Here is a 25321-nt window from a genome sequence, read left to right on the forward strand (position 1 = left end):
TGCAGACCAACGGGAGCATTGTCACAGCCTAACATCAGTCTGGGGACGGATGTTTGGGGGTCATTGCCTTGTTTTAAATACTGATTTATTTATGCGAGAGAGGGTAGTGGTGAGGGAGAGAAAAAGCAGACCCTGCACTAAGTGCGCCCGATACGGACTTAACGCAGGGCTCAACATCAACCCTGAGATCACGACCTGAGCTGAAATCAGGAGTTGGTTGCTTAACCGACTGAGCCACCCAGGCGCCCCTGGGGGTCATTGCTTTAAAAACACGTTCACCTATGTAACTTGCTTGAGAATAGTAGGAGCAGAAATGGGAGTGGAATTGTCCAAGTTTGCTGTGATGGAAACTTGCTTTGAGATCAATTTTGGGGGGTTCATTCATATTTTTATAGTCTGCTATTTAATCTTGAAATTGTAAAGATTAGGAAAAAAATAATAGAACTTTACCACAGTAATAATGCCCATGACTAAGCCTGTCAGAAGTGCCTAAAACAAGATACAAAGGGTATAGAGTGTCAGGGAGAAAGAAGAGGTCTTCAGGCTTGTGAAGGCTTTGTGTGGGGAAGGAGGGACTGGGCCCTGAGGAAGGCAAAAACAGTGGGAAGTTTAAAGGAATCAGATTAGGCTCAACATTGGAAAGAATGATTAGAATGGACCAGGCCCCTATGTAGTTTGTGGGTAGTGAGTTCATCACCAAGGGAGGTATTCAAATAGTAGATGGAGCACTCGGTAGGAAAAGCTGTCTGGGGAGGTCACTCACTGGCCAGAGGGTAGACTACATCACTGGTTCTCCAAGTGTGGTTCCCTGGAGCAGCAGCGGCCCTGGGAGTTTGCTAGACCTGAGAAGTCCAAGGGTAGGGCCTGGACAGTCGGTTTTAACAAGACCTCCCCATGGTGCTGATTCATGCTGAAGTTGAAGAGCAACTGGACAAGATGAGTGGCTGCCAGGCTCTAATACTATGAACTCGGATCACTATTTCATGGATAGGGTCTCTTCTGGGTTAAATCTAGTCAGAAAAGATTTTTTTTCCACTTCTGGCCATCCAGCCCTCCTCCCCTCCTGAGTACAGGGACCCTGACCCACACTGCTCAGGACATTGCATTGCAGAGGACCCCCAGCTCTGCTCCAGCCACTCCCAGCCTGTGCCCTAGACTTGCACGTCCAGTCCTGAAATGTGGCTAGTTAGAGACAGGCTCCAGGTATAGACCGTGTGCTCAATTTCAGAGTCTTAGTATGGACAAGAATGTAAATTATCTCATTAAAAGTATCATAGTCTTGTATTGATGCCATGTGACAATATCTTGTACCTATTATACCTAAAATATTACTCAAATTAATTTTGCCTGTTTTTACTTTTTAATGTGGCTGCTAGAAAATATACAATCACACACGTGGTTTGGATTTGTGGCTCACGCAGGATTTCTGTGGGACAGCTGGTCTAGCCATTCCCTCCCCTGTCAAATCTTACCCTGAATCCCGCTTCCCTTTGACAGGTGCCGAGGGCCAACGGGCTGTGCATATAGTCTAGTTCGTGCTAGTGAGTCAGCAGCAGATCCCATGAGATGAAGCTGTGATCCATTCTTTGGGCCCCTGAGGATTGTCTCCCTATTACAGGAAGATGATCTGATGGGCACTTAAGCAGACCTTAAGGGAACACTTTTGTTTGGGGAGATGTGGGGCATCTTTTCATTAGTTCTCAAACTGCGAACAGAAAGTTAGCTCTCACTTTTAGAGTTCTTGGATGGACAGTGGGAACCCGGGTGCCTTGCCCACTGGCAGCTTCCTGCCCACTGCCCCCAGACCCATTCCCGTTTCCTAGCCCAAGACTGGACTTCTCTTGGGTCTGTCCTTGCCCTTCATTGCCCTTAGGCCTCTATTCTTTCCATGTTTGCCAACTTCTGTTCCCCCTAATCCTTTCCTTCCCGGTAAGTGGCTTAGCCAATAGGCTTTTCGTGATTTTTGGACTTGTCCTCTAGGGTGTGGCAGAACAGGGTCCTTAATGCTAAGACAGTCTCATAGCTCATGGTATTCTCTATAAAACAGAAGAAGTGGCTGGTGCAGGCAACCAGGGGAGACAGGCACCCAGAATCCTGGGATGGTTTCTGCTCATTGCTAATCCCTAGTGATAAAAATGTTTGAATTTGTCCTAAATGCCCAATATTTGAGATCCGTCTCATGTTTTTAATGGCATCAACTGTTTGCAGCTTCCTTGTCCTTCAGCACTCAACCCAGCTTCTCCTCCAAGAAAACTTCCAGAACCCGCCAGCCATATCTCCCCTGAACCTGCCATGAGGGGACGGTGATGTTTCTCTTCTGCATCACCCGTCGGACTGTTAATTTTATCCTGCTTTGGATTCGTTCTCACCTTGGGGAAGGGACGCCACCGTGTGTGCCCTGTAGACATCCAGAAATTATTTTGAAAACTAATTTTTATTCTCTAGCACAGTAACCTTTGGAAAGCCTAGGAATTAAAGCTGAAGCTTCTGTCTAGTCACAAATTAGTATTACGTGTAGCATGTTGATCTCTCTGGAGCTAATATGTCTCATGTGCTGTTAACTATTTTCCATGTTTTTCCAAGGCACACATCCAAGTTTAACTTCTTAAAAGGAAGTTGGAGAAAAAGGGAACTGCAGTTGAAAACATGACCTCAGTTATCCCTGGAAGTACCTATTCACATTTAGAAATGTTTGTGTCATCAGCGTCTTAGCATGATGCTGAGTTTGTGCACATGGACTTGACTCACAGTAGATGCTCCAAATATTTGTCGATGTATTTGCTAAAGCCACTAAGTAAACAAAACTTTTCCGTTTAGCTTTAGTACATATTTACATGAAGCTATTTAAAGAAAGGCCTCTGATGTTGCAAAACCACAATTTTTCCTGAGAACTAGTCGGAACTGCCAAAGCCTGAGCTGACATAAACGGAGTACCTGCTGCGTGCCCGAGGGAGCAGAGCCACACTAGGAGGTCCCAGCGGGGAACAGGGACAGGCAGGGACACTGTGGATGCAGCGATGGAATTACATGTGCGGGAAAGTCTTGGGGCAGAGGAGAGGAGAGACACAGCTCTGTGGCTGGCATTGCAGGTGGCTGCCGTGGCCAACCACGAAGGGCCGCTGGGGTCTGAAGCTGAGAGGGAGTTAGTTCCCTGGCTCACGAGGTGGAGGGTGAACCTGGAACATTCGGAGCATGCAGGCCTACACTGAGCACCGTGGGGGAGCAGGTGGACACAGGTGCCCTCACCCTGTCAGGGCGGCTCGGCGCTGTGTGGTCAGCAGGACCGCAGGCCCCAGGGCTGTCCGCCCTGCATGGTGATGGGGTTCCTTTGCACTGTCCACGCTCTCATCCTGTTCTCTCTGCCACCACAGGAGGTGTTTGGCCCACGTTGGGGACAGATAGGAGGATGGGCAAAACAGAGGGAGGGGAAAGTCTGAGGTGCCGGTCAAGTTACCCACTGTGTGAAACTGTCAGTACCTCTCACTAGAGGTAGCCCAGCCCCGCTCCCGGGGGGGAGGCGTCGGCACGCAGAAAAACCAGTTTGACTTAGGAAACAGGCAGTAAATAGGCATAGACACATTTAAGACCACTAGGATTTAAAGAGGAGATACTATGTTGGCCTTTGAGGAGAAGGGATTTTTTTTTTCTCCTAAATTTAACTGAACTTCTAAAGGCTGCATTTTTATTGATTTGTCATTCAGGCTATTGGAAGATTCTGCTCACTATGCAGACTTAGACTAATTGGGCCCAAGAGACTTTCATGTTATCTTAGACCTGATGGTTAAAAGTTTTATTTACTTACTTTTTTTATGCAACTTATGGATATTAGCACTATCTGGAAATTTTTTGTTTTCTGAAGCAACAGCTGGTGGCTGACTCCTCAGAAGGAATTAATTGACTTCACATTGAGCAATTCTCATTTGTAGGCATGCTTGGCCTAAGCTGGGCATTCATTCATCCGCGGAGTGAGCATCAGTTGCCCCCAGGCGCTCTGGCCCAGTGGAAGTCACAAGGCCGGATGAGGCTGAGGAACCAGGTTTCTCCCCACATCCACTTCTGCTGAAGTCTTTGGGTGGCTAATGGGACCCCCCCCCCCCGCATCCAGTCAGTCACCCTTACCCTAAACCGGGGAACCCCCTTCAGCACGCTTCCTTTCTTGCGTCCCCGGCATCCTAGAAGCCACTTAGTCTGAAGAGTGCATCTTCCTCACCGCTCTTGACTCCCTGCCCTGCTCCTCATCCCGCTGTAAGTCTGGTTGTCTTGCTCCAGCTTCCGGTCCGCTCTCTGCCTCCATTGTCAGGTGTCCTGGCACCAGCTCATTCAGGCTCAGGAGAACTGATGGTTTCATTTTCTGTGTGAGCAAGTTGTTAAGACCCCCGTTATTAAACATTTAGATTACGGGAGCATGCAGTCTATTTTTTCAGAACTAGTAAGTCCTCAAAATCCATCGCTGCTTCAGTGTGTTACTATCAGCTTGTACTATCAGCTATGTTCTTAAGGTCATTGACGTTTTGTCTCGTCTGTGTGACAGAAAGACCATAAGCAGCTGTGCTGCCACGTTCAATGACACCATGTTGGTAGCTTCAAACAGCCAGGCTGGGAGTCTGTTTAGACCAGGGAAATCGGCAAACACTACAAATCAGGACTTTTTCTTGTTGTGTTTTGTTTTTATGTTTAGACAAAACCTGCTTAGTTTATTACTTAAGTGCTCCTTTTAATACCATTACAATGAAGACAGACAATGAATGGGCACCCCCTCCCTCTCCGAGCAATGTTTATGTACATATGTGTTAGCTATTTATGTCTTGAAATTCATTCTATAACAACATGAACCCATAGTAAATTCTGAACAGAGAAACTCATTGTAGGGAAATAGGATCAGGAAAGGTATGTTTGAGTGGACAAAACCCAGAAACTTTTAATCCGTACTTGTGGCTTAATCTAGATCACAGTACATCTGTATTGGTTCAGTTTTTTTTCACTGAGGTAAAATCGACCTATAACATTGTATAGTTTTAGGTGTACAGCATAGTGATTTGATATATGCGTGAATTGCAAAATGGTCTCCACAGTAAATTTAGTTAATGTTCCTCACCACACAGCTAAAATATTCTTTCTTATGAGAACATTTAAAATCTACACTCTCAGTAACTTTCAAACATGCAATACAGTATTGTTAATTACAGCCACCGTGCCATGCATTATATCCTCAGGACTTACTTATCTTATAACTGGAACTTTGTATCTTTTAACCACCTTCACCCAGTTCACCCACTCCCTGCTTGTAGCAACCACCAGTCTGTTCTCTCTATCTGTGAGATCGGGGGTTTGGTTTAGTTTGTAGATTCCACATATAGGTGAGATAATATGGTGATATGGGGTTATTCTTGCTCTGTCTGGCTAATTTCATGTGCCGTACTGCTCAGGGTCCATCCATATTGTCGCAAATGGCAAGATTTCCTTCTTTTATTCAATTGTATATATGTTTCCCATTTTCTTTATCTGTTCATCAGTTGATGGACACATAGGTTGTTTACATATATTGGCTACTGGAAATAATGCTACAGTGAACAGGGGATATATATCTTGTCAGAGAGTGATTTCATTTCTTTCTAATAAAAACCCAGAAGTGGAATTGCCAGATCATATGGTAGTTCTATTTTTAATTTTTTGAGTAATCCCTACACTGTTTTCCATTGTGGCTGCACCAGTTTACATTTCCAACAGCATAAAATGTTCCCTTTTCTCCACATCCTCTCATACACTTGTAATTTTTTGTCTTTTAAGTAATTACAGTTCTAACAGGCATGAGTTCATACCTCACAGTGGCTTTGATTTCTATTTCTATTTCTATTTCCCTGAGGAATGGTGATGTTGAGCATCTTTTCACAGACCTGTTGGCCATCTGTATGTCATTCTTAGAAAGATGTCTATCTAGATCTTCTGTCCATTTAAAAAATCAATCCGATTGTTTGCTATCGAGTTGTATGAGTTTGTTATATATTTTTAGGTGTTATCCTTATCAGATAGGTGACTAGGAAATATTCCATAGATTGACTTTTCATTCTGTTCATGGTTTCCTTTGCTGTGGAGAAACTTTTTAGTTTGCTGTAGTCCCAATTGTTTGTTTTTCTTTTGTTGCCTTTGCTTTTGATATCACATCCAAAATACCATCATCCAGACAGATGTCAAGATTCTGATATTCTGATTTTTCTTCTAGGAGTTTGATGGTTTCAGATCTTATATTTAAGTCTTGAATCCATTTTCAGTTGATTTTTGTGTATGGTCTAAGATGGGGAGACAGTTTCATTCCTTTGCATGTGGCTGTCCAGTATTCACAGACCACTCACTGAAGAGACTGTCCTTTCCGCATTGTATATTCTTGGTTCCTTTGTCATACATTAATTAATTATATATTTGTAGGTTTATTTCTGGGCTCTCTATTCTGATCCATTGATCTGTGTGTTTATTTTAATGCCAACAATATACTGTTTTGAATACTATAGCTTTGTAATACACTTTGAAATTGGGGAGCATGATGACTCCAGCTTTGTTCTTTCTCAAGATTGCTTTGGCTCTTTGGGGTCTTTTGTGCTTCCATATAAATATTAGGATTGTTCTATTCTGTGAAGTTACCATTGGAATTTTGACAAGGCAGCATGTTAAGAACTATGTCTGTTACAGTCCTGTAGGATTTGCAAAAATAAGTCCCAGTGGCCACTGGAGCTGAGTGATCAAGGGGTGTCCCTGAGTGACAGCCACAAAAACCAGGGTGCTGTATATGTGCACATGCTCCTTTCTGGGAGATACCAGTGACATGAGGCAGGACAGAGGAAGAGTGGAAAGACAGTGTCTGCCAGCCTCCCAGTCTCTGGAGAATATTGCAGTCAGCGCATAGATGTGTGTTAAATTAGAAGTCTGCTGCTTGGGGCGCCTGGGTGGCTCAGTCATTAAGCATCTGCCTTCAGCTCAGGTCATAATCCCAGGGTCCTGGGATGGAGTCCCGCATCAGGCTCCCTGCTCATTGGGGAGTCTGCTTCTCCTTCTTCCTCTATCCTTTCCCCGTTCTCAAATAAATAAAATCTTAAAAAAAAAAAAAAAAAAAAAAGAGAGAAGCCTGCCCCTCAAGCCGAAGCTTTTAAGATAAGCAAATAGGCCTCTTTCCCAGAGAGATTGGCTGCTTTCAGTTTGCTATCTAGGTTCTGGGCCCTAGATGTTAACCACCATGAGTCTGCATGATCCCTTTAAAAACTATTAGTTCTCTCTAGTGTTGTGGGTCTCAAGCATGTGAGCCCCATTGGCTTACAAAACTAGATCTTTTGTGTGTCCATCTCTCAGGTGGAAGGAAGTCTTAAAAGTTGAGGTGCCAGATTTGGGGTTCAGACCCTTCACTGCACAGAGATAAGCTGGAAACTGAATTTCCTCCTGATTGTGTGTTGACCCACTGAGGGCGAGGCTAATGGCAGGATTCTTTCTCAGCTTCTCCTACCCACTTTGATGTAGGTTTTTTCTTCTCGTTTGCCTGATGTATAGGCATTGTTCAGCTCATTTCAGGATTTCTTTCAGAGGTGATTGTTTCATATGTAGTCATAAACTTAGTGTGTCTGTGGGAGAAGGTAAGTTCTGGAATCTCCTATGTCACTTTCTTAAACCTAGAAATTCCCAAGACTTATTTTTTGGTTGATTTTCTAGACTTAAAAAAAGTGGTGGAGAAAATGTTAATAATACAGCTTAAACTTAAATGCACATCAAATTTGTAGCAGTTTCATTGTGAATAGCAGAAAAAATTAAAGAAATATTCCTCCCGTATTCAGAAACTATTACATGATTCAGCAAAGAAGGTGTTCACATCATTAACAAATGAGTGGAGTGCCTCTGCATCTGTTACCTTTCATCTTATGGCTTAATGTAAGTGAAAATGTCAACTCCTATTCATGTTGAACCTCTACTCATTCATCAGTTGAAACCATCGCTAGGCTGCTCATATAAGAGGTCAGCAAAAAGCCAAAAAACTGTTTGGAGAGAATCAATTGGCTGTATAGAATTTATGGTAAGAATATTTTATATTTTAGTATTTAGGAATTGCTGCACATCTTTTATGTCAAGTTGGCAAATTTTTTTCTTGAAGGATCAGAAGGTATATATTTGAGGCCCTACAGTCTCTATCACAACTACCCCACTCTTCCCCTATAGCAGGAAAGCAGCCGTCACCCAATCATGATATGTGAGTAAATGAGCCAGGCTATGGTATAATAAAATTATATTTACAAAACCAGGCAAAAATATATTTACAAAGTCCCTGGGCCATAGTTTACTGACCTCTTTAATCAGTAGTATTTACAGTAAACTTAGATGTGGATATTTATGGCATTTTTCAGAGAGCCAGTTGGTAAATCTTGACCGGCATGCTATCCAGGCCACAGTCCCCATTTTGAAGGATCTCCCAGTAGCTCATCATCCTCTAAAAAAAAATAAATAATATAAATTAAAAAATAGGGGGACTAGGTGGCTTAGTCAGTTAAGCATCCGACTCTTGATTTCGGTTCAGGTCTTGATCTCAGGGTCATGAGTTCAGGCCCTACATTGGGCTCCATGCTGGGCATGGACCCTACTTAAAACAAATAAATAAATAAATAAAATCACAACACCTCTTTTAGGAGCACACAAAGTGTTCTGTCATCCTGTCTTTGCCTACTGCCTGTGTCATTCACTGCCATTCTGCTCAGCCACACCAAGCTCCTTGTAGTTCCCTGCAGCATACCCAGCCTTTCCATCGCTCTGGGCACTGTACTTTTCCATCTGTCTAGCCTGCTCTTCGTTCCTCCTGTCCTCCCGGAGAACCCTTTCTCACCTGGTCCAGGTCATATTTCTCTATGATTTTCCCCAACCACTCTCTCTTCTTGTCTACAGAGGGCATCTAGCACTTCCCCCACTGGATCCAGCTCATCAAGGGCGACATCATGTCTCAGTGCCCTATATCCCCATCTCCCACTGATGCTACCTGAACCCAGGAAATAGTTGATGAGTGGAGCTTGCTAAGGATCTTACATTTTAATAATCATAAGATGTATCCTATATTGAACACTTTGTATCCCTTACTCTGCAAGTGATTTTCATACACTAACTCCTGTAATAATCAGTGTACCTCCGTGAGGTAGATACTATGATGCCCATTCTACAAATGAAGAAACTGAGGTTTGAAGTGGTTAAGCAACCTGTCCAGGTTTTACACTGGATTCAAATTCTAAGTAGTTAGCATATATAAAAGAAATTATAAAAGAAATATTAGGTGCATGTCTGAGCAGTCACATGAGAGAAATGCTACCCTTACTTGGGAAGCTGGGGACTACTTAATGAAGAAGGTGTTGATTGAGGTGAGCTAGAATTTATCCTTATAGAGAGAAGAAACCCATGCAGAAGAAAAAGGGCAACCAGAGACAGGAGAAGCAAGAACGGTTGGATTTGGCTTGATCCCTTTATGCCTTACAGCGTGGGGGAGATGAAGCTAGGGGTAAAGTTGGGGCTCGGATGCTCAGCTGCCCACCTGCCTACCTGCCTTTGCCTAGATTCCTCTGAGCATCCATATCCTCCTCCAGGTGCTTCAGGGTCCAGAGCCATCCCGATGGCTGTTTGGAGTGGAGTAAATTAGACCATGTACTCCCTGCAGCAATCCAACCTCTATTTACTGCTGAAATCAAGTTTATATGAGTGTCTGACAAGTCATGTGAGAAGTTACAGCAGGACAGTTTGGGGGTCTGTGTAGAACGCTAAAAGGTGATGGCACAAAATGTCTCTAGAGGAGCTGTTGCCCTCTCCTTGGGAAAACTGGAGCCTCCGACTTCTGCGGCTGGTTTAAGGCCATTGGGGCGCCTCATCCCACGGCCGGGGGCAGATTAGGCGTGGTGGTAGGTGTACGTTGTGTGTTGTCAGTTCTCACTGCAGCATTCCAAAACTTCTCTGCGCATTGTATTTTGGAGTCATGCAGCCAATCAAAACTGAAAACGCAGCCATAGTGGGGCACCTGGCTGGCTCAGTCAGCAGAGCACGTGACTCTTGATTCGGGGTTGTGAGTTCAAGCCCCACGTTGGGCCTAGAGCTTACTTAAAAAAACAAAAACAAAAACAAAACCTAACCATAGTAACTCAAGCATCTTTGCTGAAAGGATCTGTTGTTTCAATTGTGGTCAGAGCAGTGTTCATCCTGGAGAATTTTACTCAAGCTTCTGGGCCTTCAAATATGTGGTGCCTTATTTAGAGAATTTTTAAGAACAAAATTCCAGTAAGGATGGGCTCCTTCACTGCCATTTCTGGAAAAAGAAGTGAGGAGGAGGAGGAGGAATAATTTGGAGGGTTTTCCATTAAACTTGTTCCGCCCCATTCAGGAGAAATTTGAGTCTTGAAGTCGACTTCTTGCCCAGATTTCCTGAGTTTCTGGTGAGGATCTCAGAGCTGAGCTCCAGGAGACTGGAGGAAGTAAGCATTTATTCCTCTTCTTATTGGCCATTCTGTACCTAAACCCAGAATTACAATGTAAGGAGTGGGTTAAATGGTATTTTCCTGATTACATTAAGATGGCTCTAGAATGGTATGCTGAACAAGTGAGACATTTGTACCTGGAGGTGAGAGGGAAGGAAGCGAAGGGCCTGGTCTCCACTGGTGCCGTTCATCCGGCCATGCTTGTTCATCTTTCATTCTGACCATGACCCAGGACTGCGGTACTACGCAGAGAAATCACAGGCGCAGCCTGCCTTCAGATGGCTTTGGGTCTTATAGAGTTTTGTGAGAAGCTTTTGGATCATTAGAACAGAGCCTTGGCCTTGGAGTTACAGAAGAAGTAAAAGGCAGTTTCCTAAGAAGCAGCTTGTATCCCATAAGGCACGCCGGGCTTGTTCTTCCATGGAATTCCCTGTGGGAGGAAAGTTTCCCTCTGTCCCCCAGCAGCAGTACCCATAAGCTGTCGCGCGCAAAGGTGAGGCCTATGAAAGGCTAATGCAGTGTTCCTCAGCCCTGGCTGCACACTGGAATTACCTGGTGAGTTAAAAACAAAATAATACAGCAACCCCTGGGCCCCAGGCGCTCTGATGGAATGGGTTTGGCGTAGAAGCTGGGCATGAGCACTTAGAAGAGCTCCCCAGGAGATCCCAGGGGATTGTCAAGGTCGAGGACCACCATGCTACAGAGTGAAAGCTCTGCGTTTTTTGGATCTGCCATGACTGGTTCGATGAGTCTAGGGAGGTTTCCCGCGGGACATTTTATAGAGGGACGGGAGTACGGTTTGACCAGAGAACCACAAAAGGGTAGGCAGATGGAAGGCCGGAGTGTGTATACTCCCCACGGGGAGGACCAGGCCTCTGTGGGAGCTGCCAGAGGCGAGACCAGGTCTTCGTCACCTTTAGAACTTCCTGAGCCCTGGCCCACAGAGGGCCCTCAGGAAACATGTGTTCAGTGAATGTTTGCACCCAGGGGAAGGGAAGCTGCGGGCTTACGGTAGTGCTAGAGGCTTCTGTGTGTGTTGATCCGCAGTCCGTGTCAGACTAGGGAGTGCGGAGCACAGCACGGACTCAGTTCCAGCCGGTCGGCAGGCAGGCTTCTGGAACAGGCATTCCTACGAGAAAGCTGACTGGGAAAAACTGCCGTCCCCGTTGGCTCTGTGAGCTCTGTGAGGAGAGAGGGCCCTGCCCGTCTCCTGAGGAAACGCCCGAGCCCGCCATGTGGGGGGCGCTCCCCGAATGATGGGCGATGTTCTGCCCGGTGGTCACGCATGCTGACATTGGTTCTGGGCACGGGAACTTCTCTTTGCAGGGCCTGACCTGAAGGCCCTTGACTTCCCGGTTACAGTCAGATTTGGGACACATGCAACAAGAGAGATTCCACAGTCTACGTCCCAAGCCCTGCTGTCCATTTCAGCTGACAGTATTTTTTTCCCATTTCTTTTCCACATTAATGTTTCATGGCTTTGAGCTCTGGTAGGGAAAGCAGTGGTGTAGGTGGGATTTATTAAGTTTTCGGTTTCAATTTAAATTCGAAAAATTCACCTAGCACCCTTTAGGCCATGAGAACATCTATTTTTTAAAAAGTAATTTTCGATCACTCATTGTCCTCAGGACTGGCCAGGGCTGAGATGGCAAGTCTGGTCTGTCTCCGTCACTGTGGCCCCGGCTGAGGTGGCGGCCTGGCTGCCCCTGAGCCTCGGAAGCACTGTGCTCTGCGTAGGTGGTCTGCATGAGGGGTGATACCCTGACCCCGTCCCCAGATGGCACAGTCCCCGTCCCCGGACTGGGCCCTGGGCACGCGGAGCTGTGCGGCTTGGCCAGGCTCGGGCGGGGCAGCTTCTTGCTTCTGAGTGGTGGGAGGGCGGGTCGGGAGCCCCCGCTGTGGCCGGCGGTTGCTTCTTCCCCTGCGCCTTGAGAGCCTCTGTGCCGGTGCTGGGGGAGTTCATCGCTGTGGAAATGGACGCCTCCATTTCCGGTGACCAGAAGCTCTCTGGTTCCGCGGCAGCGCCGTGATGACTGGCAGGCCGTCGCGGGTGCAGGGCTGTGGCCCCCGGGGCGGGCACCTGGGCCTGTTGCCTTACTTTGGATACGTCAGTAGACAGGGATTGTTGGAGCACTGGCTCTGAGGCGGTTTCCTGGATTCGGAGTTTAAAGTGGGATGAAAACTGTAGCATCTTTAAAATATCTAATGGCGGGGGTGGTGCTCGGGGTCCAGGCTTCGCTCCTGCCCGGCAGCCCCCTGGTGGCCAGCAAGGCACCCTTCAGTGCCAGGTTTCCGCTCAGGACCTCTGTGCCAGGGCCGGCCGTGAGTCAGCCCACAACAGCCCTTGCAGAGGCACAAAGCCCCTTCGGGGCTTCTCAACTCATCAGCTTCTACTGGGGCAAGAGGGTAAAGTGCTGGGGAAAAAGATCTGTCAAAAGTTCTTTTTAGTTGGGCGGGGGCAATTGGAGGGAGAGATGAACCATGAGAGACTATGGACCTGAGAGACGGACAGGGTTTTAGGGGGAGGGGGGAGGGGGGTTGGTTGGCCCGGTGATGGGTATTAGGGAGGGCACGTACTGCATGGAGCACTGGGTGTTATATGCAAACAATGAATCATGGAACACTGCATCAAAAACTAATGATGTATGGTGATTAACATAACATAATAAAATTAATTTTAAAAAAAAGTTCTTTTTAGGCAATACTGACTGCTATTTGGAAACTTAGAAGAGGGGATATAAAATTTGGTTTCCCAAGAAAATACAAAATAAGTATCACTCCATAAAAATGAAAGGAAAAGCAACTTGTTTCATAATGACTTTGCTCCTTCTGCAGCTGCCAGAGGTGAGCCAGCATTTTATTTTCTGGGACTTGGTCACTTTCCTCTGGGTCCGGTGGCCAGAGCAGTTAGCAGGAGGCTCTGGAGTGCGCTGTGCAGAAGTGTCACCCCCTCTTGTGGTTGAACTCTCTGGCCCAAGGCACGCTTGACTCCCAGTCTTGCTGGCAGCATCCTTGACCTTTGATTCCCCAAATACCAGTGGTAGCCTGGGAAGTTTTACATTTTGCTAAGGTTCTAACGTCACTGAGTCACAGACCTAAGTGAGTTGTCTGTGCATGCAGCTTCGCATAAACAGCCCACACTTCTTTTTCTTTTTACTTTTTTTTTTTTTTTTAACACTTCTTCTCATAAACTGGCTCCACTGGGTATCCCTTTGGAGTGTAATCGTCACCTCCAACTCCTCAGCAGGGGCCAATGAAGCTGGCCTGGTGTTGGTAACGAATACTTCCCCACGGGAGGATAGGGTTCCTCAAGAGTGGAAATCGTCTGATTCTCTGGAGAAATCGTGACTTTTAGCATTGCATTTTTGGTAGCATACTCAGAGAAGAAAGTGTGATTCATGATGGTCTTTCAGGTCCATCTTTTCTTCCTGCAGAAGAACATTAACTTTCTCCAGCATCACTGAGTTAAAGCCACTCCTCCATGCCCATCCACCCTGCACTCTGTGCCAGATTCATCTTCCCAACATGCCATCCGGCTCATTTATTTTCATCTTAAAAACTTGCACTGGTTCCCTGTTGCCTGTGAGGTCTGTCCAGGTGGCTTACAGCCCCAGCCTGTGGCCCCTTGGCCCTCCTTTGGCATGGCACATACTTTCCCCCACGGAACCTCCACTATGGAAAGCTCAGCTTCTTGGCACACTTTTTAGTGTTCGCTCCCAAGCCCCAGATAGATATTCAAAGGCAGATTTAGGATCCAGTTCCTCCTGCTGAATGTCCCCTCCCCAGGCCCTCTGTCCCTTCCGAGCCTTGGCTGCACCGGCTGCATCACAGAGCCCAGCACTTGGTCAGGTTTTGTCCCACTACGGTTACCATTCCAAGGAGCTTCCAGTGTCTTCTTTCTTTAGGGCCTTAAGGGAGGTGACCAACACAGTTGACCCTTGAACAGCGTGGAGGTTGCATGTGCCGACCCCCAACACAAAACTGCACGTAAAAAGTTGATTCCCCCAAAACTTTACTAATGGCTTACTAGTGAACAGAGGCTTTACTAGTAAAAAAATCAATGCACACATATGTTGTGTGTTGTATGTATTATGTACTGTATTCTTACAATCAAGTAAGCTCAAGAAGGTGTTTTAAGAAATGTTGTAAGGAAGAGAAAATACATTTGCCAGTACTGTTCTGTATTTATTGACACTGTAGTTTACATAATCTGTTTAGAAGATGAATTGTCAGTACCTACATCAATATCCTTTTATATGACCGAGTGCTGTATATGTTATACATCTTATACTGGACATCAAAAATGACAAGATAATGTGAAAAGGAAATTCCTATTTATAGTAATGATTCGTGCATTGACAACAAAGCAACACTGTGATTGCTTTATTGTAGTCTAGTGTAATGGACATGGTTGCCTCATGGTAACCGAGCCTCTACACTAGTGAATGAATCGTTATAAAATTTTTATGGCATATAGTATTATAGTCCTACCTCTAATACAGTATTAGAAACGTTCTTACATTTTCTTAAAACCACTTACCTGTGATGATAGGCTGATACGCAGTTTCTGCAATTATGAGAGAGAGCGGCAGTCTGTACAGCAAAGCTAGAAGACCCATGATGAATCTTACATTAAATATCAGCCGCCTTATGCCTGTGAGAATAGGCTGTCTGCTCCCGTCCAGGTGTGGCCCACGATGGTCTACATGATGGCCGCTCAGGTGACGATGACACAGAGACATCTCACACAGTCCTTGCCCTACAGTCACTGGATTGCCACCCGAAGACGCTCAGATACACGCAGCTGATAAGTTTATTAAGTGTGAGGCATGATGGTTTCCTCTTCATGAAGTGGAAGTGGGTCTTCATAAACGCCTTTACTGTCTGGGCTTCACATGGAGTAGACGGAGGAGGAGGAAGAAGACGAGGAGTTGGCCTTGCTGTCTCGGGGGGTCAGAGGCAGAAGAGGTGGCGGGGGTCAATGGTGGGGGAGGCAAGAGAGGCAGGCGTGCTCGATGTCACTTTACAGAAATAAAACATAACGCCTGTCTGACTTTTTGGCTTTTTCATTTCTCTACAAATACTTGTATACGTTACCAACCCTTCTTCCACCGTTTGCTTTAGATTCAGAGCCTGTATCAGAGAAGGGTCCAGGTCATAAAAGAAGTCAAAAGCCGTCTTGAGTAATAAGAATGCTTCTGCCAGATGGTCTGTCTAATGGCGGTTACGTTTTCTAGCACTGCTGCTTCTGCGTCCCCTTCCTCATCATCCGGCACTGGTTGGAGGCGCTCATGGCCGTCAAGTCATCTTTGGTTAATTCCTCTGGTGGGATGTCTGTCAGCTCTGGAATTTCTCCAAGGTCCATATCTTGAAACCCTTTACTCCCTCCCCATCCCCCCTTTTTTTTGCCATATCCACGCTCTTTCATTATTTCCTTGATTGGCTCTGTCATAGGCCCGGGAAGTCTTGCACGGCATCTAGGCACCATTTTCTCCAGCAGGAATTTGTGGTTTTTGGTTTGACGGCTTTTACAGCTTTTTCTTTAATGGCAGAGGCACCTTCGACGGTGTAATCCTTGCAGACTGAGGGTGTTCTTCTGTTGGCTCTGTCTTCTGTGGCCTCAATGATCCTTTCTGTAGGGCACCATGTTTAATGAGCCTTAAAGGTCCTGATGACTCCCTGGATCTGGAGGCTGAGTAAGACACATTGTGTTTGGGACAAGTAGACCACTTGGATGCCTTTGGTGTTGAGCTTCTGGGTGGCCAGGGGCATTGTCCGGTATCAAAGGAACTTTAAAAGGCAGTCCCTTATTAGCAAAGTACTTCCTGACTTCAAGGACAAAGCATCCACAAAACCAATCCAGAAAAATCCCATCATCCAGGCCCCATTGGTGCACAGCTGTTGCGAAGCTGGCAGCTGGTATTGCTCTCTGCCTCCGAGACTCAGGGGTTTGTGGGCTTTATAGACAGAAGAGTCCTGACCATAAAAGCTGACTTTATTTGCACAAAATAATAGTTAGCCTTTCCATTCCTGCCTTAATTCTGGTGTTCTCTTCTCTTCTTTACTAATATCCTTCGTGGCATTTTTTCCCCCAGAGTAGAACACTTTATCTGTATTAAAAATCTGTACACAGAGGTGTCTCTGCTCCTCCATGATTTTCTTCATGAGGTCTGTGAACTTGTCTGCTGCTTCTTGCTTGGCAGAAGCTGCTTCTCCTGTTCTCTTCGTATTTTAAAATTCAAACCTCTTAAAATGTCAGGCCATCCTTGGCTGGCATTAAATTCTCCAGCTTCGGATCCCTCACCTTTCTTTTGCTTTGTCATGTAATGACTTGACGTTTTCCTCAAATCATATGAGAGTCTATGGGTATGCCTTTCTCTTTTTTTTTTTTTTAAGATTTTATTTATTTATTTGAGACAGAGAGAATGAGAGAGACAGAGAGCACATGAGAGGGGGGAGGGTCAGAGGGAGAAGCAGGCTCCCTGCCGAGCAGGGAGCCTGATGCAGGACTCGATCCCGGGACTCCAGGATCATGACCTGAGCCGAAGGCAGTCGCTTAACCAACTGAGCCACCCAGGCGCCCGGGTATGCCTTTCTCTTTTAAAGTTTTTTATTTTTTTATTTCATTTTTAATTTTTTTATTGAAGTATAATTAACGTACAGTGTTATAATAGTTTCAGGCGTCCAGCATATTGATTCAACAATTCTATACATTACTCACTGCTCACTATGATAAGTGTAGTCACCGTCTGTCACCGTTCAATGTTATTACAGTATTATTGACTATATTTCCTATGCTAAACTTTTCATTTCTGAAACTTAAGTCTTTTTTTTTTTTTAAGATTTTATTTATTTATTTGACAGAGACACAGTGAGAGAGGGAACACAAGCAGGGGGAGTGGGAGAGGGAGAAGCAGGCTTCCCGTGGAGCAGGGAGCCCGATGCGGGGTTCTGAAACTTATTTATTTTATAACTGGATGTTTGTGTCTCTTACTCCCCTTTATCTATTTTGTCCATCCCTCCACCCACCTCCATTCTGACAACCCCCAGTTTGTTCTCTGTGTTTAGGAGTCTTTTTGGTTCATTTGTTTTGTTTTTTAGATTCAACATATAAGTGAAATCATATAGTTTCTTACTCTGTGTGACTTACTGTGTGTGACTTACTTCACTTAGCATCATGCCCTCTAAGTCCATTCATGGTGTCACAAATGGCAAGATCTCATTATTCTTTTATGCTTGAGTGATAATCCATTGTACGAATTTATATACTCCATCTTTATCCACTCATCTGTTGATGGACACTTGAGTTGCCTCCATATCTTGGTTGTTGTAAATAATGCTGCAATAAATATATAGGGGTGCATGTATCTTTTCCAATTAGTGTTTTCATTTTCTTTGGGTAAATACTCAGTAGTGGAATTCCTGGGTCATACAGTATTTCTATTTTGAAATTTTTGAGGAATCTGCATCCTGTTTTCCACAGTGGTTGCCCCAATTTACATTCCCACCAACAGTGCATGAAGGTTCCCTTTTCTCTACAACCTCACCGACATTTGTTTTTTCCTTGTCATTTTCATGCTAGCCATTCTGGCTGGTATGAGATGATATATATAGCCATTTTGATTTGCATTTTTCGATGATTAGTGATGCCATTAGTCATGTCTGTTGGTCATCTGTATGCTTTCTTCAGAAAAATATGTATTCAGGTCCTCTATGATTAGTGATGCCATTAGTCATGTCTGTTGGTCATCTGTATGCTTTCTTCAGAAAAATGTGTATTCAGGTCCTCTGCCCATGTTTTAATTGGATTGTTTGGTTTTGTGGTATTGACTTGTATAAATTTTTTATATATTTTGGATATTAACCTTTTATTAGATATATCATGTGCAAATTCTTCTTCCATTCAGTAGGTTGCCTTTTGGTTTTGTTGTTTTCCTTTGCTGTGCAAAACTTTGTCTTACTGTGAAGCCCCAGTAGTTTATTTTTGCTTTTGTTTCCCTTGCCCGAGGAGACCTATCCATAAGTACCCTGCTAAGGGTGATATCCAAGAGATTACTGCCTGGTTTCTTGAAGGAGTTTTATGGTTTCAGGACTCATATTTAGGTATTTACTCCATTTGGAGTTTCTTTATGCATATGGTGTAAGAAAATGGTCCAGTTTCATTCTTTTGCATGTAGCTGTCCAGTTCTTCCAATACCATTTATTGAAGACTGTCTTTTTCCCACTGTATATTCTTGCTTCATCATAGATTAATTGTATACCTGTGGGTTTATTTCTGAGCTCTCTACCCTGTTCTATTGATCTATGTATCTGTTTTTGTGACAGTACCATATTGTTTTGCATACTATAGTTTTGTAGTGTATCTTAGAATCTGGGCTTGTGATATCTCCAACTTTGTTCTTTTCTCTCAAGGTTGCTTTGGCTATTCGAGGTCTTTTGTGGCTCCATACAAATTTTAGGATAATTTTGCTAGCTCTACGAATTATACTATTTGTGTTTTGATAGGGATAGTATTGAATGTGTAGATTGCTGAGGGTAGTATGGACATTTTAATAGTATTAACTCTTTGAATACATGAGCATGGTGTATTTTTCCATTTGTTTATTTTGTCTTCAGTTTCTTTCACCAGTGTTTGAGAGTTCAGAATAGAGGTCTTTTACCTCCTTAGTTAAATTTTTTCCTAAGTGTTTTATTCTTTTTGGTAAAATTATAAATGGAGTTGTTTTCTTCTTTTTCTGCTACTGTATTGTTAGTGTATAGAAATACAACAGGTTTCTATGTATTAATTTTGTATCCTGTAACATCACTGGATTCATTTATTCTAATAACTTTTTGGTGGAGTCTTTAGGCTTTTCTGTGTATCGTAAGTATCATGTCATGTGCAAATAGTAGAAGTTTTATTTCTTTATTCTCAATTTCAGTGCCTTTTACTTCTTGTCTGATTGCTGTGGCTAGGACTTCCTGTACTATGTTGAATAAAAGTGGTGAGAGTGGACATCCTTGTCTTGTTCCTGATGTTAGAGGTAAAGCTTTTATTTTTTTTACTTTTGAGCATGATGTTAGCTGTGAGTTTTTCATATATGGCCTTTGTTATGTTGAGTTTACATTCCCTCTATAATGACTTTGTTGAGTGTTTTTATTATGAATGGATGTTGAATTGTGTCAAATACTTTTTCTACATCTAGTGGTATGACCATATTGTTTTTATCTTTTATCTTGTTAATGTGTTGTATCACTTTGATTTGTTAATATTGAACCACCTTTGCATCCTTGAAATAAATCCTACTTGATTGTAGTGAATGATTTTTCTAAAGTACTGTTGAATTTGGTTTCCTAATATTTTGTTGAGGACTTTTGCACCTATGTTCATCAGGGATGTTGTCCTATATTTTTTTTTTTTTTTTTTTGGTGTCTTTGTCTGCTTTTGGTATCAGAGTAATGCTATCCTCATAGAATGAATTTGGGAATGTTCTTTCCCCTGGTACTTTCTGGAATAGTTTGAGGAGAGGTATTCTTTTTTTTTTTTTATGTTATGTTAATCACCATACATTACATCATTAGTTTTTGATGTAGTGTTCCAGGATTCCTTGTTTGCATATAACACCCAGTGCTCCATGCAGAATGTGCCCTCTTTAATCCCATCACCAGGCTAACGCATCCTCCCACCCCTTCCCCTCTAGAACCCTCAGTTTGTTTTTCAGAATCCATAGTCTCTCATGGTTCATCTCCCCTCCGATTTCCCCCCCTTCATTCTTCCCCTCCTGCTATCTTCTTCTTCCTTTTTTTTTTTTTAACATATAATGTATTATTTGCTTCAGAGGTACAGATCTGTGATTCAACAGTCTTGCACACTTCACAGCTCTCACCATAGCACATACCCTCCCCAATGTCTAACATCCAGCCACCCTATCCTTCCCACCCCCCACCACTCCAGCAACCCTCAGTTTGTTTCCTGAGATTAAGAATTCCTCATATCAGTGAAGTCATATGATACATGTCTTTCTCTGATTGACTTATTTCGCTCAGCATAATACCCTCCAGTTCCAACCACGTCGTTGCAAGATCTCATTCCTTTTGATGGCTGCATAATGCTCCATTGTATATATATACCACATCTTCTTTATCCATTCATCTGTCAATGGACATCTTGGCTCTTCCCACAGTTTGGCTATTGTGGACATTGCTGCTATAAACATTGGGGTGCACGTACCCCTTCGGATCCCTACATTTGTATCTTTGGGGTAAATACCCATTAGTGATTTGGATTTCCCCGATGCCGAGCGATGTTGAGCACTTTTTCATGTGTCTGTTGGCCGTTTGGATGTCTTCTTTGGAAAAATGTCTGTTCATGTCTTCTGCCCATTTCTTGTTTGGATCATTTGTTCTTTGGGTGTTGAGTTTAAGAAGTTCTTTATAGATTTTGGATACTAGCTCTTTATCTGATATGTCATTTGCAAATATCTTCTCCCATTCTGTCAGTTGTCTTTTGGTTTTGTTGACTGTTTCTTTTGCTGTGCAAAAGCTTTTTATCTTGATGAGGTCCCAATGGTTCATTTTTGCCATTGCTTCCCTTGCCTTTGGCGATGTTTCTAGGAAGAAGTTGCTGTGGCTGAGGTCAAAGAGCTTGCTGCCTGTGTTCTCCTTTAGGATGTTGATGGACTCCTGTCTTTCAGCCATTTGGAGCCTATTTTTGTGTGTGGTGTAAGGAAATGGTCCAGTTTCATTCTTCTGCATGTGGCTGTCCAATTTTCCCAACACCATTTGTTGAAAAGACTGTCTTTTTTTCCACTGGACATTCTTTCCTGCTTTGTCGAAGGTTAGTTGACCATAGAGTTGAGGGTCCATTTCTGGGCTCTCTATTCTGTTCCATTGATCTATGTGTCTGTTTTTGTGCCAGTACCATACTGTCTTGATGATGACAGCTTTGTAATAGAGCTTGAAGTCCAGAATTGTGATGCCGCCAGCTTTGCTTTTCTTTTTCAACATTCCTCTGGCTATGCGGGGTCTTTTCTGGTTCCATACAAATTTTAGGATTATTTGTTCCATTTCTTTGAAAAAAGTTGACGGTATTTTTATAGGGATTGCATTGAATGTGTAGATTGCTCTAGGTAGCATTGACATCTTCACAATATTTGTTCTTCCAATCCATGAGCATGGAACGTTTTTCCATTTCTTTGTGTCTTCCTCAATTCCTTTCATGAGTATTTTATAGTTTTCTGAGTACAGATTCTTTGCCTCTTTGGTTAGATTTATTCCTAGGTATCTGATGGTTTTGGGTGCAACTGTAAATGGGATCGACTCCTTCATTTCTCTTTCTTCTGTCTTGTTGTTGGTGTATAGGAATGCTACTGATTTCTGTGCATTGATTTTATATCCTGCCACTTCACTGAATTCCTGTATGAGTTCTAGCAGTTTTGGGGTGGAGTCTGTTGGGTTTTCCACATAAAGTATCATATCATCTGCAAACAGTAAGAGTTTGACTTCTTCTTTGCTGATTCGGATGCCTTTTATTTCTTTTTGTTGTCTGATTGCTGTGGCTAGGACTTCTAATACTATGTTGAATAGCAGTGGTGATAATGGACATCCCTGCTGTGTTCCTGACCTTAGGGGGAAAGCTCTCAGTTTTTCCCCATTGAGAATGATATTCACTGTGGGTTTTTCATAGATGACTTTTATGATATTGAGGTATGTACCCTCTATGCCTATACTCTGAGGAGTTTTGATCAAGAAAGGATACTGTACTTTGTCAGATGCTTTTTCTGCATCTATTGAGAGGATCATATGGTTCTTGTTCTTTCTTTTATTAATGTACTGTATCACATTGATTGATTTGCGGATGTTGAACCAACCTTGCAGCCCAGGGATAAATCCCACTTGGTCGTGGTGAATAATCCTTTTAATGTACTGTTGGATCCTATTGGCTAGTATTTTGGTGAGAATTTTTGCATCCATGTTCATCAAGGATGTTGGTCTGTAATTCTCCTTTTTGATGGGGTCTTTGTCTGGTTTTGGGATCAAGGTAATGGTGGCCTCATAAAACGAGTTTGGAAGTTTTCCTTCCATTTCTATTTTTTGGAACAGTTTCAGAAGAATAGGTATTAATTTTTCTTTAAATGTTTGGTAGAATTCCCCTGGGAAGCCATCTGGCCCTGGGCATTTGTTTTTTGGGAGATTTTTGATGACTGCTTCAATTTCCTTAGTGGTTATAGGTTTGTTCAGGTTTTCTATTTCTTCCTGGTTCAGTTTTGGTACTTGATACATCTCTAGGAATGCATCCATTTCTTCCAGATTATCTAATTTGCTGGCATAGAGTTGCTCATAATATGTTCTTATAATTGTTTGTATTTCTTTGGTGTTGGTTGTGATCTCTCCTCTTTCATTCATGATTTTGTTGATTTGGGTCATTTCTCTTTTTGATAAGTCTGGCCAGGGGTTTATCAATCTTGTTAATTCTTTCAAAGAACCAGCTCCTTGTTTCGTTGATCTGTTCTACTGTTCTTTTGGTTTCTATTTCATTGATTTCTGCTCTGATCTTTATTATTTCTCTTCTCCTGCTGGGTTTAGGCTTTATTTGCTGTTCTTTCTCCAGCTCCTTTAGGTGTAGGGTTAGGTTGTGTATTTGAGACCTTTCTTGTATTGCTATATACTTTCCTCTTAGGACTGCCTTTGCTGTATCCCAAAGATTTTGAACAGTTGTGTTTTCATTTTCATTGGTTTCCATGAATTTTTTAAATTCTTTAATTTCCTGGTTGACCCATTCATTCTTTAGTAGGATGCTCTTTAGCCTCCATGTATTTGAGTTCTTTCCGACTTTCCTCTTGTGATTGAGTTCTAGTTTCAAAGCACTGTGGTCTGAAAATAGGCAGGGAATGATCCTAGTCTTTTGGTACTGGTTGAGATGTGATTTGTGTATTAGGATGTGATCTATTCTGGAGAATGTTCCATGGGCACTAAAGAAGATTGTGTATTCTGTTGCTTTGGGATGGAATGTTCTGAATATATATGTCTGTGAAGTCCATTTGGTCCATTGTATGTGTATCATTTAAAGTCTTTATTTCCTTGTTGATCTTTTGCTTAGATGATCTGTCCATTTTAGTGAGGTGGGTGTTAAATTCCTCTACTATTATTGTATTGTTGTCAATGTGTTTCTTTGATTTTGTTATTAACTGGCTTATATAATTGTCTGCTCCCATGTTAGGGGCATTGATATTTACAATTGTTAGATCTTGTTGGATAGACCCTTTAAGTAGGATATAGTGTCCTTCCTCATCTCTTATTACAGTCTTTGGTTTAAAATCTAATTTGTCTGCTATAAGGATTGCCACCCCAGCTTTCTTCTGGTGTCCATTAGCATGGTAAATGGTTTTCCACCCCCTCACTTTCAACCTGGGGATGTCTTTGGGTCTAAAATGAGTCTCTTGCTGACAGCATATCGATGGGTCTTGTTTTTAAATCCAATCTGATAGCCTGTGTCTTTTGATTGGGGCATTTAGCCCATTACCTTCAGGGTAACTATTGAAAGATATGAATTTAGTGCCATTGTATTGCCTGTAAAGTGACTATTACTGTATATTGTCTGTGTTCCTTTCTGATCTGTGTTGCCTTTAGGCTCCCTCTTTGCTTAGGGATTTCTTGTAGGGCTGGTTTCGTGTTTGCAAATTCCTTTAGTTTTTGTTTGTCCTGGAAGCTTTTATCTCTCCTATTTTCAATGACAGCCTAGCTGGATATGTATTCTTGGCTGCATATTTTTCTCATTTGGTGCTCTGAATATATCATGCCAGTCCTTTCTGGCCTGCCAGGTCTCTGTGGATAGGTCTGGTTGCCTATCTAATGTTTCTACACTTAGAAAGGGTTACAGACCTCTTGTCCCTAGCTGCTTTCAGGATTTTCTCTTTGTCTCTGAGACTTGTAAGTTTTACTATTAGATGTCGGGGTGTTGACCTATTTTTATTGATTTTGAGAGGGGTTCTCTGTGCCTCCTGGATTTTGATGCCTGTTTCCTTCCCCAAATTAGGGAAGTTCTCTTCTATAATTTGCTCCAATATACCTTCTGCCCCTCTCTCTCTTTCTTCTTCTTCTGTGATCCCAATTATTCTAATGTTTCGTCTTATGGTATCGCTTATCTCTCGAATTCTCCCCTTGTGATCCAGTAGTTGTTTCTCTCTCTTTTTCTCAGCTTCTTTATTTTCCATTATATGGTCTTCTATATCACTAATTCTCTCTTCTGCCTCATTTATCCTAGCAGTTAGAGCCCCCATTTTTGATTGCACCTCATTAATAGCCTTTTTGATTTCGACTTGGTTAGATTTTAGTTCTTTTATTTCTCCAGAAAGGGTCTCTCTAATAACTTCCATGCTTTTTTCAAGCCCAGGTAGTATCTTTAAAATCATCATTCTGAACTCTAGCTCTGACATCGTACTAATGTCTGTATTGAGTAGGTCCCTGGGAGTCGGTACTGCCTCTTGTTCTTTTTGTTGAGGTGATTTTTTCCGTCTTGTCATTTTGTCCAGGGGAGAATAGATGAATGAGAAAACAAAGTGCTAACAGGGTAAAAATGTCCCCAGAAAATATACTCTAAACAAATCAGAAAAGACCTGAAGCCAGGGGAAAAGAAAGGGAAAGAAAGAAAAAAAAAGAAAAAGATAAAAACAAACAAAAACAAACAAAAGAAATCAGAATTTGATCAAATGTGATCAGGCTGGTGCGTAGATCAGGGCCACACACTAGATTTTGGGTGTATTTTGGTCTGTCAGAAGAAAGTGCCTCCCAAAATTTTAAAGAAAAAAAAATTTATATATGTACAAAAATAAGGGTTAATATGATGAAGGGATGGAATATGACTCTGA

The 25321-nt window shown here is 43.0% G+C and overlaps 1 protein-coding gene across 9 annotated transcripts in view; it reads left to right on the forward strand.

Annotated features, from left to right (window-relative positions):
- The window catches only part of PDE8B (phosphodiesterase 8B), a 239340-nt gene that overhangs the window by 168314 nt on the left and 45705 nt on the right, over window positions 1-25321 (forward strand). The window lies entirely within an intron of this gene.

Source organism: Mirounga leonina, unplaced genomic scaffold, assembly GCF_011800145.1.
Source record: "Mirounga leonina isolate KUSES-001 unplaced genomic scaffold, KU_Mleo_1.0 Mir_168, whole genome shotgun sequence".
Lineage (NCBI taxonomy): Eukaryota > Metazoa > Chordata > Mammalia > Carnivora > Phocidae > Mirounga > Mirounga leonina.